Genomic DNA, 21,255 nt, shown 5'->3' with positions numbered 1-21,255 from the left:
AAATAAAATAGTAATCAATATTCACTTTTACATTTTTTTATAATTAAGGGTAGAAATAAAATGAATGTAGTATAAAAAATTATATCATTTAAATATAAATATTTTTATTTTTAAAGTGAATGTGAATATTGATTATTATAAAAAAATAAAAACATTTAAAAATAAAATAGTAATTAATATTCACATTCACATTTTTTAATAATTAAGGGTAGAAATAAAGTGAATGTAGTATAAAAAATTATATCATTTAAATATAAATATGATTATTTTTAAAGTGAATGTGAATGTAAATATTGATTACTATTTTAATCAATATTTTTACTTAATAATTATAAAGTGAATGTTAGATTATTATTATAACTATATCATTTAAATATAATAATATAGTATAATTATTATACTATGATAATAATATTATTATTATATTATAATTATTATAATTATAATCAATATATTATTTTACTTTAAAATTTGAAATAATTATATTATTATATCATTTAGATCATTATATTATTTTAGATTATTTTACTTTCCCTTAATTCTACTCTATAATCATAGTGATTATAATTAGTTCAAAAGGTACCTTTGATCTACATGGAATTATTCTTCCTCCTATTTAGAGCTTTAGGGCTCTCCTCTTCTGCTCCCCTATCTACTAAGATCCTTTCTTCCCCTCTTCAACTTTGTTTGTCAAACTTCTTATTTCTATCCTTAATTCTTTCTCTTTAATTCTTTCACAATTTAAATGATATAAAGTGATTATTTAGACATATTAAATACTTAGACATATATTTTTAAAAATTTAAGAGAGTGAAATTACACTACAATTAATCTCAAAATTTACAAATGATAACTTCAAACAAAAAAACCTCCTAACTAAATAAAATCTATAATTTCTAATCAATAATTAATATTTCTTTTTTTGTTTTAATTTTTTAAAAAGAAACTAAAATAATCATAATAATATTAATTATCTATTATAAAAATTAATTATAAAAATAATATAAAAATATTTTAAACCTAAAAATCATTTATTAAAATATAATATTTTTATATTTCTAAACCAAAACTTTAAACTTTATATTACCCACAGTTTTGTTTGTAACTATTTAAAATTAAACAAGGAAAAGGCGATTTGTAACTATTTAAAATTAAACAAGGAAAAGGCGATTTAACTCTGACGAATATTTCATAAGTTGCCCAACAAAATATATAATCCTGCAGGATACATGATCCCCAGACAAAATGCACAGAGTACGACTCATCTGAAACATTTATATCCGAACAGTAAATCACTGGCACGGGCATGTCAGAAGAGATGGAAGGGTGACGGAAATGCAAACGGCAGCCGGTGCCGGCATCCATCTTCCATGAGCAAGGTAACCGGTTTATAAATGCAAGGGAGGATTGTTTATATTAATGTTGGCGCCATTTTTAAGGAGTGAAGACCTCGCTGGAATGAAGTACGTGTGGAAGGGATGGGGAGGTCGGTACACTTTCCCCAAAATGTACTCCCCCACCTGCAAAATCGAATGCCTTCATAGGCACGTGTTTTATCTCAAGGAAATCGCATAAGGGTTGTATGAGGAAAAAGGGGATATATAAATGCATACTGACCAATAAAGCAGCAGGGCCCTCTCACCAAGTATGGCCTGCATCCTTCTTAGGCACGTAACTCAACTCTTACGAAGGCCACCAAAGGACGAGAGGCGTCCATCACTCCCACGACATGCCCTTGATGGCTCTTAAAGTGAGCACTAGTCTTGAGGGAAATTTTGGTGAAGTTGGGATGAGCTGGTAGCATAGGTATTCAAGCTAGGGTTGGTTAGTTAATTTAATAGTTAGGGTATATTGAAGACAACCCCTAACAATATTAAAATGTGCTAGAAAATTAAATGGAGCATAGTTAGTAAGTGTCCATTTGGCGAGGAATACAAGCAGAATAGGCATATGTAAATTCTAAAAAAAATTGAATTCTTCATTTGGATGCACCAAAATGAAATTGGAATACGAAGTAAAATAGGAATACGTATTCTAATTTTGGCTCAAAAATGAGATTTTGCAATTTCACCCAAATAGGTGTTATTGGAATATGTATTTCTATTCCACTTTTATTTATTTTAGAAAACATAAATTTTGGGGTTTGTGAATTCTCATCAAATATTGGCTGAACCAAACAAAGCACACGAATATGTAGCCCCATTTTCTATTCCAGAATACATATTCCTATTCCTGCAGCCAAACAGACCCTAAATGTTAATACATGACTTTAGCAGGTTTGAGTTAGTATTAGGAATGTTAATAAAGATTAGTTGGATGTAGTTTTATTAGGTTTGATGTTAAGTAGACCATATGGTGTAGAGTTGGAAGAATAGAATATATATATATATATATATATATATATATATATATATATATATATATATATATATATATATATATATATATATATATAAGGTCAAATGGTGGTTTGAAATAATTAAGATAATTCAAAGTTCAATTTTAGATACATAAGTATGTTATGACATTTAGTAAATAAGGAATATTGATAAATAAGTGTTATTATATATGATTGGACGTATATTATAAAAGGCATATCAATTAGTGTAGATATTAATGTTAAATTATAATGTCATTAAATGTTATTTGTAAAGTAGATTTTATATTTGGTTCAAAGGGATGATAACTTGATAAAAAGTGTTATAGAAGGTATTAGTAGGTTATCTAAGTTGTTGGAATATAAGTCAATGTTAAAATTTGTAAGTGCATAAATAGAGTATTATTTAGCTTAGTATGTAAATAATCATAGCAAATCATTTGTTAGGGATAACGAATGTTAGGAAGCCTGTGTTAGGAATTAGATAGTAGGAAAGGACTTAGTGCAATTCAAAATAATAATTAGTAGCTAGTACTACCATAGTTGGGGTTAAAGTTTAGTAGTGTGCAGTGCTATTTAAGTAGTAATTAAGATAGTTGGATAGTTAAATGATAGTAGGAATTCTGTATATAATATATTTCATAACGTCATATATATTCGATACATCTTAAAGGTGGTATTGTTGTGTGGATTAAGCATTGTAATCATATACTATACATAGTTGACTTTTATTGCTTATACCTTGGGATTTAGTATTATACAGACTAAGCACATATAACGGATGAGACTAGTGTTTGGGGGGTGTACATTAAAAATGCATGTAGTATAGTATTCATCAATTCAAATATTTAATTGAAAATCCTTATTAAATCGTATCTAGATTGACATAGGAACCCACTATCAGAGAGAGTGACCAAGTGTGTTACAATTAGAAATTGCAATCGAACCCTCCAAGGGTATTCACCTATCCTGGCACAACCCATAGTTCCCTTGGTCATAGTGGTACCTAGAGCTTAGTTAGCAATGTCAATGTAAACATAACAACGAATAGAACTTTATAATTGCTCAGCTAACAATATAAGTTTGTGTGTGTCTTGATTCTGTATAGATTCTTAATAGGTGTGATTTTAGGGAATATTTATATTAAGCTTAAATTCAATTACTTGAAATGAGAATCATGCGAGTACAACATAAGCATATTTTATTCATAAATTACATAGTTATAAGATTTATTGATAGCTCCTTTAAAACCTCATCATTCTACTTTTTTTGAAAATCCTTATAGGAAAGAAAGTGGCTTTTGATCAAATAAACACATTTCCACCACCCTCTATTAATGCACAAGAAGGTTATCAAATTCACTACATGTCTAACCTAGTATGGTCATGTTCAATATGTTATTCTGAATGTCACCTTTAAAGTAATAGAGAGAGAGAGAGAGAGAGAGAGAGAGAGAGAGAGAGAGAGAAATAAATAAATAAATAATTTTTTTTTTTTTTAAAATGTTGTGTTATGCTCTGTAAATTTTGGGCATGACAATAACTTGTTGTTGACATCATATTATGTCTAGCGAAGTTATATGGAGATAGTATACCTGTTGGTGATGATATGTATAACCTTGAAAGTTAGTACAAACCATACAAAACAAAGATACTCATGTTTGAAGTGAAATAGGAAAGAGAAATTGAAGGAAAGGATTATTTTGTTTACAAAATAATTACTTGTCTAATTAGGGCCAGCATCCTAGATGTTTACTCTAAGTTAAAAAGTGGATTGTGGTCTTAGCTAACCCATCAACAATTTGTGTAAAGGCATGGTATTTATGCAAAGGACATCTTGCGATGAGAAGTTTGATTGTAAGTACTATCATGCTATTGTGATGTTGGGCAATTGTAGGTGAACTTTTATGAAAGTGATATATGCAAAGTTTTGTGAAAGCTATTTAAGATCAGAGATCAATCAAGGAAGAAAATACATTACCTATATTCCAGAATTTTGATTACTTGTTTGGGAAGTGAGCTCTTCTTGTAATTAGAAGTGCATGTTTGGGCAATGGGCTCATCTTGCATTTACTGTACCACAACTTCTAACGGGGTTGGAATCTCCTAATAGGGATTCAAAGTCTCCTTACAAGAACTCCTTATACTAAATTTTCTCATTGACTCTTAATAGGGTCCATCCTCTAACAAGGAACTTTTTATTAGTATATTATCTAGTGGGTTTCATCCCCACTGGGGTTTTCCCTTGGCAAGGGTTTCCCTAGTTAACAAAATATGATGTTATGATTTATCTTTGTGCATTCTTATTGTTACTATTTAGTAGCACTTTATTGCTTTGTTATGCATGGTTTAAAGTAAAAAATAATATCCAGTTCATAAATAAAGTTTGTAGATTACTGATTCACCCATCCACTTCCCCCCCCCCCCCCCCCCCCCCCCAAAAAAAAGTATTCCTTATTTCTAACATGTTTGGCATGTAAAAATGAGAGCTTGATTTCTAAAGGGATCAAGTTTCTACCAATCCTCTCTATAGGAATTTGAGCTGCACATATGACCATGCATAATCTTGATTAAATGTTTGACAAATGCCCGTGCACACCACCACCATTTAAATGTTATCAATTGATATATAAAGATGAGTGTCAAGAGTAGTTCAAGTTCTGTGAATTAGCTTTTAAGGTCAATTTGACAAAATGACCTAGAAGTTTGGGGTTGTGATTAAGTAAAATTTTAATCTCCACAAAATACATGTAGTAGTAACTCATACCCGAGAAGTATAAATTCACAAAATGATATGTGATGGACTTGATCAAGGGAACATGGTTTTAATTCCTTTGTATTTTAATGTTTGTAAATTAATTAAGTCTAAGGAACATAACCACTTGAAAGGAGTGAAAAGTTTAAAAGGAAAATATTCCAAGTTTTGCCCAACTTCCTAACCACACATCAAGTTTAATAATGACTCAACATTATGATAACATGTGTTATTAAAACAAAGATGCTTGGATACACGTGGAAAGAGGAAAATGGGTTAGTTATGATAATTAAAAAGCTACAGGAAGAGAAAGATATAAATAAGCCATCAAAACTAAGATAAGGGTTCTAGTTCCTTTGAGAGGGAAAGAAAGCAGAGTGTGGACTGTGGAAGGGAAAAGTTTTTCTTTCTTTTTCTAGACTTTGTGCTAGGGAAAGGGGGAGGTCTTGATTTTAATCACAATGTAAGGGAGGGAATGTTTATTTCTTCTAGGTAATGATTCTGTTGCAAAGATGTAATAAGATCCATGTAATCTTTTGCACATTAGAGAAGGGACATATGAGAGATAATTACATATCAAAAGTTAGAGTTTGAGCATTTATCTTTCAATTGATTATTATCTTTGTATAATCTTCATTTTTATCTAGATTCATTTTAGTATCACTATTGTCTGAATACATTTGACTTGAAGGTTTTGAAGCTTTGATTCTTCATTTTCTCAAAAAGACAGAAACTATGTTCCTTGTTTTCATCGTCTTTGTTATGTAAAGTCTAAACAAATGGAATTTGTGTCATTTGTTCATTGTTTCTACTTGTTCATTTTCCTTTTTACATCATTATGTGTTTACATGTAGATATTTGTAGCCTTCACTTTCAGGTTAAAAGCATATGTTACATTTCATTCTGTGTATGTTTAAATCAGAGAGCTATACCCTGTAGAATTTAGAGGGCACTTGCATAGTCCAAAGGCAAAGCAACCCAACTATTAGTGTTGATTTAGTCTTCCTTTCTAGGCATTTTGAATTAATTTTTATCTATTTCGTTAGAGGAAAATCTATTCACTAACAGATTTTTGGTGACTCTATTAGGGAACTCGAATCAAAGATTTAGTGCCTAACAATTATTTCCTCAATTTTATGGTTATCTCCATATGTAGGAGATTGGTGACTCTATATAAAGACCATACTAAATATGAAAGTCATGAGAAGGCCAAATCCCACTCTCATGGAATTTTATTCGATGGAGGATAAAGTGTTGTGTGAATTTGTGGATAGCTATAAAGAAAGAATTTCTCAAGTTGTCAGGAATAATATAAGCTTGGCAGATGATGCCATGTCTTGGCTATTGTGAAAAAGCCTTTGTGTCAGATTTATAAGTTGAAAGAGTTAGAAAAAAGAGAGAAGTGTTGCAAGTATATCAAAAAAGGGTATCAAAGCTAAATGAAGAGTTGAAATTTGATGAAGAAGAAGATTTGGTTATCTCAGTTTCATTAGTTTATCTCAATCATCTCATCATGAATGAACAGGAAGTCCAATCAGATTTACTTCAACCTCCTGCTGATCTAGTTTTAAAGGATGAGAATACCAATGACAACAAAGTGAAAAAAAGAAATCTTAAATCTAACTTCTAGTCGGCAGATAACCTATTGGAAATGTTAAAATTTTCCCTTCTTAATGAAGAAGAAGAAAGGTTTCGTAATCAAGGGAATTCCTCCAAGTATGGTTTAGTTATTGATCTAGATTCGGTTGAAAGTAAAGAATTGAAAGCTTTTCTACCATACATAGAAGATGAATCTCCCACTATATTTGGGAAGATAAAATCACTGGTTGAATGTATAAATGACAAATTTCAGCATGAAACCTTCATTCAAAATGACAAAGCTACTGAAATAGAGATAGATTTTCTCACATTTAAATTGGGTAATTCTCAAGAAGTTGATCATCTTGCACATCTAGTGGAAGCAGTCTGGTTCCATCCCAAAATGGTAGAAGCAAGAGAGATTGAAAAAAATTATGAGAAGCTGGAAGATAAAGTCATCTAGAGTAAGCCCAGCCCACTATTTTAGCCAATGGGGTTTTGTGAAAGTAATGCTATCACAAAAAAATTCTTTGTTTCAACATTATGATTTACCATTAAGTGATGAAAATCTATTCTCTTCTCTCATATTAGAAAATGATGAAATTCTAATGGAAGGAGGGAAGGTTGGAGCTAGTTCCCAGCCTATGAGTGACTCAGTTGTGTTATTAGATGACACTTCCCTCTACAAAGAAGAAGAAGACATCAAATGTAGATTTTTATCATCTACTGGGAAAAGAGATCCATCTTTGAGCAATCCAAGTATGGATTTAAAATAGATAGATTGTAAGAGGTTGTTTGGTGATTCATTTCATTATATTGAGTGTGACTCTATTGAAGATAATGTTGTGAAATTTGAAGATGTACTGAGAAAAATGAACGATCATATGTTTTACAAATTTGATGATACCCTGATTCTTGTTAGGGTTGGAGAAAAAAATTATGATAAATTTGATCCCATGTTGGATGAATTCTCTCTATTTTATAATGAAAGACATAAGTCTCATGATTATAGGAATAGGAAGGTCATCATAGAAAGTAATTGGGAGGCAAATGAAATTTTTTCTAAATATTGTTCTCCTTAATTAGAGACCTTTCTTGATTTGGAAAATGATATAGAAAAACCATCTGAAGATGATGAATGCTATGATGAGCTTTGGTTGTTCATGAAAAAATGTTAGATTTCCAAATTTTTGTATACTATGAGCTTGAGCTTTAGCATTGAAGAGATTTCCATTAGATAGTGGTCTAGAGCTACTTGATTAAAGCATAGCCTATTGATATGAAAGGGCTCTTACTTCTCCCAGCTAGTAAATGGATTCACATGAGTTCTTCTTTCTTCTAGTTCTTGTGTTATATTCTCTTCCTACCTTTGTATATATTTTGTAAATTTTCTTTTGTGGTGTGTAGTGTTAGTTTGAATAATGTGCAAGCCTCACATTTTCTGGTAGCTTAGTGTTTTCTTGGTTGGCTTTGCTCTACTCCCCTCTGCCCTTATGCAAGAAACTCTTAGTTTTCCCTTTTGACTCTATCACCTAATGGATAAGGGACTTGTCTTTTGCCAGAGATTGTTGGACTTCTCTATTTTTGAGTCAAAAATAGTTCCATAGTTAGAGCCCCTATTGGTACTCATATAAACCCAATGATTGAAAATTTCAATTTATGGTCTCAAACTCCTTTGAACAATGGTTTGAAGTAGTTCAAAATGGTTCAATTTTCTCATGCAAGTTCCATGGCTTATTTTGATTCACCCTAGATCATTTGGTTTGAGTTCATATTTTAGATTTCATCAAGCTGGTAACTATCCACGATGTTCAAGATTAATTTTTGAAGCTCAGAAGCCATGAATCAATTTGAGAGTAATGGTTTGACATAGTGGATTTGAAGCCTCAAAGCTAGCTTAGGGTAGTACTATAAAGGGTCCATCAAACTCATGGATGAGTTTCCATATAAATTATGGGGTGCAAAACCAAAGCTTCAATTTGCAATAAATTGATTGGTTCAAAAATGGTATATGAAAAGTTGGTCTTCAATTGTAAAGCATGTAAGTCATGCCCCAAGTCTGGAAAACCTTCTTTCAAGAGGATATGTACATGTATGCTAAGGCACAGTCAAAATAGGAACACAACCATGTATATAGTCTCTAGCTATTCCCATGGACCATATGTCCTACAAACTACAACTCCCGTGTTGATCCACATATACAGGGCCAAGAACTTTATCAATCAAATTCTTCATTCAAAAAATTGCCTGCTACCCATGAATTGAGTTCTTGCACCATCAATTCAAGCTTGGGCTAATATGAGAGCATTCAAATGGTTTAATGAAATTTCAATCTATAGGGTTATTCTTCGAATTAAGGAATGTAGATGTGCACCCATGTGAAGAAGTATCAAGTCCAGATCAAGGATCACTATGCATTTTTGGAGCCAAAAAACTACATAATTTTGTTTTGTAACCAACCCGCAAGGTTGAATATCAGACCTATGGTCTTGATAGGAAATGGAGAATGTGAACGAATTGTTTGACAAAATCTCACAATGGTGCAAAGAAACATGTAAGTAAGAGAAATCAACAAAATAGTTGATTATTGAATCATGCCTCCAAATATTTGATTCATATCACCTTTGATTGAATATGGCATCTATTATGGAGATCAAACACCTCAAGATCGATCATCCTCGAATAGAATGTTGGATACAATTAATTAATTATGTATTGTCTTTGATGTTACACAAATTTCATATCATTATCAGTCAATGTATGTTGAGCTCACTCAGGTAGTGAAGACAATTTTCTATGTCTACCGAGCGTTCCTATGTTTTCCTAGTTCAAAAGGCAATGTCTACCAAGTTCACTCGGGCATCAAAGGAAGGTCTACAGAAGATGAGTGTTAATCAATCTCACTTAGCTAATGAAGAAAATGTTGGATGGAACTAGTGTTAACCAAGCTTACTTGGTTACTAAATAATCTTTGCAAGTTTGCAGTGTTAACCAAGTTTATGTTGGTTAACATAGAAAATCATTTTTGAGTTAGTGTTTACCAAGTTGGGTCGGCTAATGAAGGATTTTCTCATTTTGGCATATTGAGTTTAATTAATTTTTCTATTGTCTCTAGCCGACTAAGGAGATGAATATTAATTATTCTAAGTTGTATATGAGCTGACTTGACAATATGAATGATATAAGTATAAGGTCAAGTTGAGAATTTGAAAGTGTGCATAAGAGTGTGAATGCATGGATGATTTTGAAGACCTAATGATGTAGTAAGATAGTGAATCAGAAGGATAAGTAGAATATCCTTGTGGAGTAGAAAAGATATATTTGATCAAGAAGGTTCAAGTAAATCTAGAATCAAGATCTATAATCAGCAATTCAGTTGCATTCAAATGAGGTCATATCATTGTTACTCTCTAACCATTATAGCAATGATCTAAATCTCTGAATAGAGTTGTCTTAATAGCTATTTATAAAACCTCTAACAAGGTGGCAGTTCTATTGAATTGTCAAAAGACCTCTAACAAGGCCACTCCTAATAGGATGATTAAATCCTCTAATAGGCTCACACCTAATAGTGTGTTTTGTAACCTTTAACAAGGTTGGGTATTAATAGGGCTCACTTTAGAAGAGTGAAAATAGTAACTAGTTGCAATTGGTGGTTTTTCCCAAATTGAGTTTCCAAATTAAATCCTAGTGTCAAATGTGTTCATGTTGTTTACTTTTATGTGTTTGCATCTAAGTTAAGATAATGGTAATCACAAATAATATCTAAGATTTGCATGTTAATTACTTTATCAAGCATATTTCGTATTTACTGAGTTATAGCATTTTATGTGTGTTTGTCGAGCATCAGTATTATTCAATTTTCAAAGTTTATTTTGCACTGACATCTAAGGGATCTAGGATTTATTTGAGTAGTAACTGATTCAACCCTCCCCTCTTAGTTACTCTTATATTTCCAACAATTGGTATTAGAGCTTTTGGTGCTTGTAGAGAAGGTTTTAAGGACCTAAGCTAAAGATCAGGATGTCTTACAGAAGAGAGATTCCCAAGTTGAACAAAGACAATTTGCAGCATGGAAAGGACTTATGAGGTTACATCTAGCTATTATCAGTGACTTAGGGTGCAAATATCTTGATGCCGAATAGAAGACTCACATTAGAATGTTATCAGTTGAAGATATTGCTAAAAAATAAGAATCATAACATCATGATGATTGATATTGCATCTACTCTTAGTTATGTTGAATTTGATGAAGTTAAAGATTGCAAAATCGCTCATGAGATGTGGACCGAACTAAAAGAAATATATGGAGGAGATGACAATGTAAGAAGAGCTAAGAATAAGTCTTAGAGGTCATTTTGGTCAGATGAAAATGAGAGAAGATGAGAGCATTGCAAAATATGTGGAAAGAATCAAAGAAAGTGTAAGTGCAATCAAAGTATCTGGAGGAGACATTGAAGAGAAAATAGTTGTAAGAAAGGTACTTAGAAATATTCTTCCTATGTATGCAATTAGAGTGTCTTCTATTCAAGATATGAGATGTGATCCAAATAACAAAATATCTTTGGATGCTCTAGTTGGAAGATTGACATCTTTTGAGTTAGATAACTTTGATAACTATGTTCCTAGTTCAAAGGTTATTGAGTTTGCATTTGAAGCTAAACTCTCACTCAAGAAAAAGAGTAAGAAATCAAAGTCTAGTAAATCAAGATGTGTAGAAGAATTAGAAGAAAGTTCAAATAGTGATCTTGAAGTTGTTGAAGCCCTACTTGCAAGAAAGTATTCCAAAGGAAAAGTAAATTACAAAGATAAAGTTCCTCTAATATGCTTTTCTTGTTAAGAAGTTGGTCACATTGCTACAAGGTATATATTGTTGTAAAGGATGAATCTGACAATGAAGGAGATAAGATGGCACTTATCTCTCATGTTAGCAAAAATGATACATGGATTATTGATAGTGGCTGTTCACATCATATGAGTGGAGACAAAAAAAAAATCAAGCACATAGAATATTATGATGGAGGTAGTGTGAGGTTTGGAAACAATGAACCTTGTAACATAAAAGGAAAAGGATGTATTTCATTGACTAAGGAACTTGTACATAACAATTCTTATTAGGTTGAATGACTAAAGCATAATCTATTGAGTATGGGAAAATTAAATAACATTGGATTCAAGATGGAATTCATGAATGGAAAGGCCAAATTATTGGATGGAAAAGGAAATTTGGTTGGATCTAGCAAACAAAAAAAAGGTAATCTATTTTATCTTGATCTTAATGAATATTTATGTTTTATTTCTCAAGTAAAAGAAAGTTGGTTATGGTACAAAAGACTATGTCATGTAAACTTTGATAATCTGGTTAAGGTAAGCAAACATAAAAGAGTAAGAGGTATTCCTAGTTTGAAGAAACCTGATATGGGTTTATGCAAGAATTACCAAATTATTAAGATGGGAAAGACTACTTTCAAAAGTAAAAACTATTAGTTAGAAGAAGTCTTAGAAATTGTTCATACAGACTTATGTGGACCTATTGGAATAGAGAGTTATAGTGGAGAAATTTTTTTCATTCTTTTTGTTGATGATTATTCTAGAATGATGACTATAATGTATCTAAAAGAAAAATTAGAAGCTTTTCAAAGGTTCAAATGATATCTGGCAAGAGTGGAAAAAGAAACTAGAAAGAGATTGAAATGTTTAGGATCAGACAGGGGTGGTGAATTCATCTCCAATGAATTCAATAATTTTTTGCATTGAAAGAGGGATCAAAATACAAGTATCAACCCCTGGTACTCCACAGTAGAATGGTATGGTTGAAAGAAGAAATAGATCCATCATGGATTGTGCAAGAACATTGATGATAGCAAAGAATGTTGCAATCAAATACTAGAAGGAAGCTATCAACACTGCAATTCACACCTTGAACAGAGTTCAATTGAAGAAAGACTCAAATCAAACTCCTTATCAACTATGATATGGCTAAAAACCTAATGTAAGTTAAAAGCATTTGGTAGCAAATGTTATAATTTGAAGAATCTAGAAAAGGAAAATTTGATGTAAAAAGTGATGAAGGGATATTTCTAGGATACTCCTACAAAAGTAAAGCATACAAATGTTTGAATTTGTCTACTCATAAAATCATAGAAAATGCATAGGTTAGCATTGATGGGTTTGCAGAAAAGAGTGAAGAAGAAAGCAACAAAGAGCCAAAGGATTACAAAAGATTTGTTTACTATGTACCTAATACCCTACCAAAAATATCTAAAAGAAAGGAGACCTCATATCTTGAGTCCCCAAAATCTCCAACAGTTACTGAGTTGCAAACAATGCAACCCGAGTCATAGTCTGAAGCACCCGAGTCATAGTCATAAGCTACCAAGCTAGTTCAAACTGAGTCTAATGGACCCAATTCATAGAAAATGGGACCCAAGCTTGATATTGAAGTTCAAGATGAAATAAGTTGAACTCATTCCAAATCCAAAGAACTTGTGTTAGCAAGATATGTCAGAAGGCATCATGCACCTAATCAAATCATTGGAGACAAATCTGATGGAAGAATGACAAGAAGAAAATTAAAAGTGACATAAATTTGAATCAAGAAATATTAAATATGCATTAGATAATGAAAGTTGGGTTGAAGTAATGAATGAAGAGATAGAATATGTTGGATACAATTAAGTAATTGTGTATTGTCTTTGATGTTACACAAATGCCATATCAGTTATCAGACAGAGTCTAGCGAGTTTTGTCGGTCAGGAAAACAGTTTACAGAGTCTACCGAGCTCAGTCGGTCAGTAAAGCCTTTTGCAGTGTATACCGAGTGTTCCTATATGTCACACGGTGAGTTAGTGTTAACCGAGTTCGCACGGTAAGCTAAGGAAAGTTTACTTCTTACCGAGATCACTCGGATATCAAAGGATTTTGTAGCGGACAGTTAGTGTTAACCGAGTTCACACGGTAAGCTAAGGAAAGCTTAGTTTTCACCGAGCTCACTCAGTAGTCGAAGATAGCTTTTACCGAGTCTAGTCGGTTTCCAAAGGAAGTGGCAGGTTTACCGAGTTCCCCGGTAATTGTAGTTTTTATCAAGTTCTGCTAGTTAACACAGGAAGCAATTTTTTTTTGTTCTGTATTGATCGAGCAGCGTCGGCCAGTGAAGAATTTTGTTTTGATTGTTAGTTCAAGCCGACTTTGGAATATGTTTTGTCAAGTTGGTTGGGCCGACCTGGTATTATGTATAGTATATAAAGAGGTGCTCAAGATGCAGAAAAGTGTGGAATAGAAAGTGTATATGGATAGTGCAAGGAAGTGCAAGGAAGAGACTTGTGTGTGCCTAAGCAGAGTTGAGCAGAGGGAAATCTTGGAGCTGCAAAGATATATTTAATCAGTAAGGATCTTGTGGAGCTAAACTAAGATCTGTATTCAGCAAGATAACTTGCATGTATTTTCAGATCATTCATTGTTGCTTTCTAACCATTGTAACAGTGATTCCAAAATCTCCTAACAGAGTTGGTTTAACAGCCATTCCATAAATCCTTTAACAGGGTGGCAATTTAGTTGAATTGTTCTAAAGACCTCTTACAAGGCCACTCCTAACAGGGTGATTAAATCCTCTAACAGAGTCACACCTAACAGTGTGTTTTGTAACCTTTAACAGGGTTGGCTCCTAACAGGGCTCACTTCAGAAGAGTGAAAATTGGTGACTAGTTGCTGGTGGTTTTTCCCATATTGGGTTTCCACGTAAATCTGGTGTCTACTGTGTTCATTATTACTTTCTTTTGCATGGTTACTTATTTCAGTAAATGCTTAATAAATTAACTAAACATCTATCAAGTTTTAAGCAGTAATTTATGTGTTTACCGAGTAGCAACAGCAACTAAGTTTAAGGCATCTTTGGGACTGTTGAATTTGTTTTTGTGGTAACTGATTCACCCCTCCCCTCTCAGTTACCCCATCTTCATTTTCCAACAATTGGTATCAGAGCTTTTGGTGCTTGCAGGAGGAGATTTCAAAGATCTAAGCCAAAGATCAAGATGTCTTACAAGAGAGAAATCCCAAGGCTTAACCGAAACAACTTCTCAGCATGGCAGGAATTAATGAGACTTTATCTAGCTTCCATTGGTGACACTGGTCTGAAATATCTTGATGAGGAATATGTAGAACCATCAGGTACATTATCAGTCAATGACATTGCTATAAAGAAGACTCATAACATTATGATGATTGATATTGCATCTGCCTTGAGTTATGAAGAGTTTGATGATGTCAAGGACTGCACTACTGCCTATGAAATGTGGGAAAGACTGAAAGAGATCTATGGTGGAGATGACAATGTCAGAAGAGCCAAAGCTGAAAGTCTGAGAGGACAGTTCGATCAGATGAAAATGAAAGAAGATGAAAACATTGCCAAATATGTTGAAAGAATTAAAGCATGTGTCAGTGCTATCAAAGCTTCTGAAGGAAGTATCAGTGAAGAGACAGTCATAAGTAAAGTTCTTAGAACTCTACTTCCAGTTTATGCCATCAAGGTATCAGCCATTCAAGAAAGAAGGTGTGAGGCCAATCACAAGATAAACCTAGAGGCCATAGTTGGAAGATTGACAGCATTTGAACTAGATAATTTTGATAATTATGTTCCAGCTGCAAAGAACATTGAGTCTGCATTTGAAGCCAAGCTTTCACTCAAGGACAAAGGCAAGAAGAAGAAGGAATCTCAGTCAAAGAGTGAAGATCAATCAGATCAGAGTTCTGACAGCGACCTTGAAGTAATTGAAGCTCTACTTGCAAGGAAATATTCAAGAAGAAGAGGTAAATACAAAGGTAAAGTACCCCTAATCTGCTTTTCATGTGAAGAAGTCGGTCATATTGCTGCAAGGTGTCCAAACAAGAAAGATAAAGATGAAAAGAAAGATAATAAATGGAATAGTAAGAAAGATCTCAAATCATTTAAAGATAAAAGTAAGAAATCATGTTTTATGGCTAAAGATTCTAATGATTCTAATGATGAAGAAGAGGATGAGATTGTTTACATTGCTGTAAAAGATGAATCTGACAATGAAGAAATGACACTCATCTCTCACATAAGTAAGAATGATACATGGATCATTGATAGTGGCTGCTCACATCATATGACTGGAGATAAAACAAAGTTTGATCAATTTGAAGAGTATGATGGTGGCAGTGTAAGATTTGGAAACAATGAACCTTGTTGCATCAAAGGAAAAGGAAGAATCACTCTAACCCAGGAACTTGTATGTGATAATGCTTATTGGGTAGAAGGCCTAAAGCACAATTTGTTGAGTGTGGCATAGTTACTCAACAATGGACTCAAAGTAGAATTCATCCAAGGCAAAGCAAGACTGCTGAACGGTAAAGGAAAGCTGATTGGATCTGGTACTCAAACTAAAGGTAACTTGTTCTATCTTGAACTTGGTGAACATTCATGTTTTATTGCTCAAGTAGAATAGAGTTGGTTATGGCATAAAAGGTTATGTCATGTGAATTTTGACAATTTGGTAAAGATAAGCAAATTCAAGAAAGTGAGAGGCATTCCTGATTTAAAGAAACCAGAGGTCGGTTTATGCAAGAATTGTCAAATTGGAAAGATGGGTAAGTCTAGTTTCAAAAGCAAAAATTATCAGTCTGAAGATTTATTAGAAATTGTGCATACTGACTTATGTGGACCTATTGGAACTGAAAGCTATACTGGTGAAAAATATTTTATTCTTTTTGTTGATGATTATTCAAGAATGATGACCGTCATGTACCTAAGGAACAAATCAAAAGCATTTGAAAAGTTCAAATGGTATTTGGCAAGAGTAGAAAAAGAAACAGGGAAAAGATTGAAATGCCTAAGGTCAGACAGAGGTGGTGAATTTATTTCACATGAATTCAATAACATTTGTATTGAAAGAGGAATCAAAAGACAGGTTTCAGCATCAGGTACTCCTGAACAAAATGGCATAGCTGAAAGAAAGAACAGATCCATCATGGATTGTGCAAGAACCTTGATGATAGAAAAGAATGTTGCTATAAAATACTGGAAGGAGGCTATCAGTACAGCAGTTCATACCTTAAACCGAGTACAGTTAAAAAAAGACTCATTCAAAACTCCCTATGAATTATGGTATGGCTATAAACCCAATGTAAGTTATCTAAAAGTATTTGGAAGCAAATGTTATATCTTGAAAGAATCTAGAAAAGGTAAATTTGATGTAAAAGGTGATGAAGGTATATTTCTTGGAGACTCATGCAAGAGTAAAGCATATAGATGCTTGAACTTATCTACTCACAAAATCATAGAAAGTATACATGTGAAAGTTGATGAGTTTGCAGAAAAGACTGAAGAAGAAAGCAGAAGAGAACCAGAAGATTACAAAAGATTCGTCTTCAGTGAACCGGATATAATATCAACTGCATCTGAGAATCAAAAACCTTCTTCTACCGAGTCATCACTAACCGAGTTGCAGGAAACATCTACCGAGCCAACATCTACCGAGCCAATGTCTACCGAGTCAGAGAATACCGAGTTAGAGATTACCGAGCCAGAGGTAACCGAGCATGTGCATACCAAGCCAGTTGATACCGAGCCAGACCAAACCGAGCATGAAGGTGAAATGCAAGAAGATAACGACAAGATTCATCCAAAAGGAAAAGAACCTGTTCTAGCCAAGTATGTCAGGAGACATCATTCAGCAGATCAGATCATTGGAAATAAATCTGAAGGAACCATCACAAGAAGTAAGTTGAAAGGTACTTGTTTACTTGCTGATTTTGAACCTAGAACTGTCAAAGATGCATTAGAAAATGATAATTGGATTGAAGCAATGAATGAAGAAATAGAGCAGATAGAGAAAAACAAGACATGGACTCTTGTACCCAGGCCTAAAGACAAAAATGTAATTGGTACAAAGTGGGTTTTCAGAAATAAGTTGGATGAAAATGGTAAAGTATCAAGAAAAAAAGCTAGATTAGTGTGCAAAGGATATTCTCAAGAGGAAAGCATAGATTATGGATTATGGTATAAATTTGGAGGAAACCTAGACTTAAAAGTGTTTACTGATGCTGATTGGGCAGGAAACCTTGACGACAGAAAAAGCACAAGTGGATGTGCATTCTTTCTTGGAAAGAGGTTGGTTTCTTGGACAAGCAAAAAGCAAAATTGTACATCTCAATCAACAGCAGAGGCAGAGTATGTTGCTGCAGCAGTAAACTGTTCTAATATTGTTTGGTTCAAGCAATTGCTACAAGGCATGAAGATGGAAATCAAGGAACCAGTTGTCATGTTTTGTGATAATACAAGTGCAATCAACATATCTAAGAATCCAGTAATGCATTCTAAGACTAAGCACATTGCAATCAAGTATCACTTTGTCAGAGAATTGGTGCAGGACAAGGAAATCAAATTGGAATATGTCCATACAAAGGAACAGATTGCTGACATATTCACAAAGCCTTTACCTAAGGATGCATTTTTGTATCTCAGAGGTAAGTTAGGGGTCATTCCCCTATCTGAAGTTCACTAAAAATAAGTTTTAGTGATGCATCAGCTCTTACAAAATTGAACAATCATCAGTTGATGCAGCAAATCAAGGAAATATTGCATATGAATCAGTACTAAAGGTACAATGAAATTCATTGAAATTGGATTGTCTTTGGCATGTGTTGTCAAAGAGGGAGAGTTTTACTGTCATATCTTTTCAAAATTTGATTATGTAATTCCTTCACAGAGGGAGATTACTGTAAGAGGGACAGTTCTCTATCTTAGAGGGAGAATTGTTAATTGTGTTGTGTTGCTGTAGACTTGCTTTCAAATTTCATTTCTGCTATGACATGTTGTGTTGCCATCAATTCCAAAGAGGGAGATTGTTGGATACAATTAAGTAATTGTGTATTGTCTTTGATGTTACACAAATGCCATATCAGTTATCAGACAGAGTCTACCGAGTTCTGTCAGTCAGGAAAACAGTTTACAGAGTCTACCGAGCTCAGTCGGTCAGTAAAGCCTTTTGCAGTGTATACCGAGCATTCCTGTATGTCACACGGTGAGTTAGTGTTAACCGAGTTTGCACGGTAAGCTAAGGAAAGTTTAGTTCTTACCGAGATCACTCGGGTATCAAAGGATTTTGTAGCGGACAGTTAGTGTTAACCGAGTTCGCACGGTAAGCTAAGGAAAGCTTAGTTTTCACCGAGCTCACTCGGTAGTCGAAGACAGCTTTTACCGAGTCTAGTCGGTTTCCAAAGGAAGTGACAGGTTTACCGAGTTCCCCGGTAATTGTATTTTTTACCGAGTTCTGCCGGTTAACACAGGAAGCAGTTTTTTTTTTTTGTTCTGTATTGACCGAGCAGCATCGGCCAGTGAAGAATTTTGTTTTGATTGTTAGTTCAAGCCGACTTTGGAATATGTTTTGTCAAGTTGGTTGGGCCGACCTAGTATTATGTATAGTATATAAAGAGGTGCTCAAGATGTGGAAAAGTGTGGAATAGAAAGTGTATACGGATAGTGCAAGGAAGTGCAAGGAAGAGACTTGTGTGTGCCTAAGCAGAGTTGAGCAGAGGGAAATTTTGGAGCTGCAAAGATATATTTAATCAGTAAGGATCTTGTGGAGCTAAACTGAGATTTGTATTCAGCAAGATAACTTGCATGTATTTTCAGATCATTCATTGTTGCTTTCTAACCATTGTAACAGTGATTCCAAAATCTCCTAACAGAGTTGGTTTAACAGCCATTCCATAAATCCTTTAACAGGGTGGCAATTCAGTTGAATTGTTCTAAAGACCTCTTACAAGGCCACTCCTAACAGGGTGATTAAATCCTCTAACAGGGTCACACCTAACAGTGTGTTTTGTAACCTTTAACAGGGTTGGCTCCTAACAGGGCTCACTTCAGAAGAGTGAAAATTGGTGACTAGTTGCTGGTGGTTTTTCCCATATTGGGTTTCCACGTAAATCTGGTGTCTACTGTGTTCATGATTACTTTCTTTTGCATGGTCGCTTATTTCAGTAAATGCTTAATAAATTAACTAAACATATATCAAGTTTTAAGCAGTAATTTATGTGTTTACCGAGTAGTAGCAGCAACTAAGTTTAAGGCATCTTTGGGACTGTTGAATTTTTTTTTGTGGTAACTGATTCACCCCTCCCCTCTCAGTTACCCCATCTTCATTTTCCAACAGAATAGATAGAAAAGAACAAAACATGGACTCTTGTTCCTAGACACAAGGATAAAAATGTAATAGGCACAAAGTGAGTGTTCAAAAATAAGCTAAATGAAGATGGAAAAGTCTCTAGAAACAAGGCAAGGCTGGTATGTAAAAGCTATTATCAAGAAGAAGGTATTGATTATGGTTTAACTTTTTCTCCTGTTGCAAGATTAGAAGGTGTTAGAACTTTACTAGCGTATGCAACACACAGAGGATTTAGAGTGTATCAAATGGATGTTAAATCTTCATTCTTGAATGGAATTCTCAATGAAGAAGTCTACATTGAACAACCAGAAGGTTTTTTAGGTCCTAGCAAAAGAGACATATTTTGCAAATTACACATTTAGTATTATATGGTCTCAAGCAAGCTCCCAGAGCTTGTTAGGAAAGACTTCATAGTTACTTGATACAGATTGGCTTTCAAAGAAAAAATGATAGTAGTAGTCTATATATCAAAGAAGGACTAGACAAGAAGACTATGTTGACAGAAATATTTGTTGATGATACTTTATTCATAGGAAATGATGACCCATGCAAAGAATTTTTGGTAGAACTGAGTAAAGAATTTGAAATATCCATGTTTGGCGAGACAAAATTCTTTGTTGGGTTGCAGATAAAGTAGAACAAAAATGGTATCTACATCACTCAATCTAAGTATATCAAGGAGATACTAAAGAGGGTGAACCCACAATAGTGGGTTACACTTTTTTGGAGAAAGAAATCCCTCCAAAAAAGCGCGCATGGGAAAAATTGTCAAAAGAGTTTTGATAGAAACAAAAATTAAAAGTTTCTATCAAAACAAATTATTGCCTTAGTTTTGATCAAAACTAAAATATTATGCTAGTTTCGATCGAAACTAAGCAAGAAGTTTCGATCAAAACTTTTTCTTAGTTTTGATCAAAACTAAGAAACCTGCAGGTGGTTAAGAAACTGCGTGCAGGTTTCTTAGTTTCAATCAAAACTAATAAAAATGGCATGCCAAACCCTAAGCCACACGAAATAAACGGGGGCCCAGAGTTTTGTCCACTCATTATTTCAATCAAAACAAGGAAAGTGACTAGCATCCGCCCCATCAACCATCTGGAAAAGGTACGAAATACTTGTTTTTTCCCTTCTTACGCTGTTTCAGTTAAAATTTATGTGTTTTTAGTATTTAAATATATGTTTCTTTGAATATTTTATTGTTTTTTATGTATGCACTGTATGTGTGTGTGTGTGTGTGTGTGTGTGTACACATATATCATGTGTATATAAATGCATGTATATATATGTACATATACATATATATATATATATATATATATATACATATATGTGTCTATATATATACATATATGTATATATATA

General features: G+C 33.5%; 1 pseudogene; it reads left to right on the top strand.

Annotated features, from left to right (window-relative positions):
* The first annotated feature begins 1,229 nt into the window (after positions 1 to 1,229).
* LOC149554083 (ABC transporter G family member 39-like) overlaps positions 1,230 to 21,255 on the top strand; it is a 50,653-nt pseudogene continuing 30,627 nt past the window's right edge.

This window comes from Cupressus sempervirens, chromosome 6, assembly GCF_028749045.1.
Source record: "Cupressus sempervirens isolate cs-2001-9-10 chromosome 6, ASM2874904v1, whole genome shotgun sequence".
Classification (NCBI taxonomy): domain Eukaryota; kingdom Viridiplantae; phylum Streptophyta; class Pinopsida; order Cupressales; family Cupressaceae; genus Cupressus; species Cupressus sempervirens.
The sequence above is the reverse complement of the archived record's forward strand: the minus strand, read 5'-3'. Positions and strand labels throughout refer to the sequence as shown.